Below are 1,715 nucleotides of genomic sequence, written 5' to 3' on the forward strand. Positions count from 1 at the left end.
TTCTTTTGAAACTCGGAGAGCAGCAGGATCGAGAAAAGTATTGCCGATTCCACAAGGACTATGGTCATTATACAAATGACTGTCGTCATCTGAAAGCAGATATTGAGAGATTAATATCTTAGGGACATTTGTCCAGTTTTGTTAGCAGAAGGAGGGAAGAGCCACGTGAGCCACGCGCGGCTGCTCCTAAAAGAGATCGTTCGGTTAGTTCAGAACGATCAAGGGAGGCCCCGAAATCTAAGAAGGGCAAGGAGGTGATTGAAGCTACTCGGTCACCGATCCTTACCATCTTCGGGGGATCAGAGCCCGAATCACTCCGGAGTCTGAAAACAAAATCCAAATTTGTTGGAACCGGAGAGACGCAGAAGCGAAAAAAGGCTGAATGGTGAAGATTCTATCACCTTTAGTGAGGAGGACGAAAGAGATGTTTGTTTACCTCATGATGATGCCATAGTCATCAAGGTAGAGATTGCACGTCGGGAAGTGCATAGAGTTTTGGTTGATACAGGGTCTGCAGCTGACCTAATTTCTTACGAAGTGTATCAAAAATTGAAGGTGGATTAGGACTTGATGAAACCTTCATCCACACATCTATATGGTTTTGCAGTGTCATCTGCAGTGGCGGAAGGATCGGTCCAGTTGGACTTATCTATTAGAAGTTTTCCTAAGGAAACAACCGTCCGAATCAATCTTTTGGTGGTTCGGGAACTGCCAGTTTATAATATTATCCTCGGGCGACCATCTTTATCCAAGATAGGTGCTATTGTTTCGACAAAACACCTGAAGATAAAATTCCCGACTGATATGGGAATTGGTCAAGTCTCCTCTGACCAGAGGATCTCTCGGCAATGTTATGTTGCCTATTTAAAAGACAAGGAGGACCCGAGGAAGGTAATTGCCCTACCTATAGAAGTTCGAGACGATTGGGAAGAGGCAGAGATGCAAAGACCTGAACCAGTGGAGAAGCTGGAACAAATCCAGCTGTGTACCGAGGATGAGAAAAATATTACTTATATCGGGTCTGAATAGCTGGAGGAATTTAAAGATAAGTTGAAGTTATTTCTTCAACAGAATAAAGATGTATTTGGATGGTCTGCTGAAGACATGCCAGGAATCGATCGGGCTGTCGCAGAGCATAAACTCTGGATAGATCCTAAGGCGAAACCAGTGATACAGAAAAGGAGAAATTTCTCCATTGAAAAGTATGAAGCCGTTCGTAGCAAAGTTGAAAAACTCAAGAATTCTGGTTTCATAGAACCAATTGAATGCCCAACTTGGTTGGCCAACGTGGTAATGGTAAAAAAGGCGAATGGGAAGTGGAGGATGTGTACAGACTACACAGATCTTAACAAGGTTTGCCCTAAAGATTGCTATCCGTTGCCTCGGATTGACCTCTTGATAGATGCGACTGCAGGATATGAAACTTTAAGTTTCATGGATGCCTACTCAGGGTATAATCAGATCCTTATGAATAAGGAGGATGAGAAGTTTACAGCTTTCATGACTGATCGTGAAAGCTATTATTATAAGGTCATGCCTTTTGGCCTGAAGAACGCAGGAGCAACATATCAGAGGGCCGTCAACAAGATTTTCAAAGAGCTGATAGGAAAGAATGTTGAAGCTTATGTTGACGACATGCTAGTGAAAAGCTTTACAAAAGCAAATCATATTGCAGATTTGACTGAGGTATTCTCAGTACTGCGAAAGTATCAAAT

Source organism: Hakea prostrata, chromosome 2 (assembly GCF_041222555.1).
Source record: "Hakea prostrata isolate BN-2017 chromosome 2, UWA_Hpros_2, whole genome shotgun sequence".
Lineage (NCBI taxonomy): Eukaryota > Viridiplantae > Streptophyta > Magnoliopsida > Proteales > Proteaceae > Hakea > Hakea prostrata.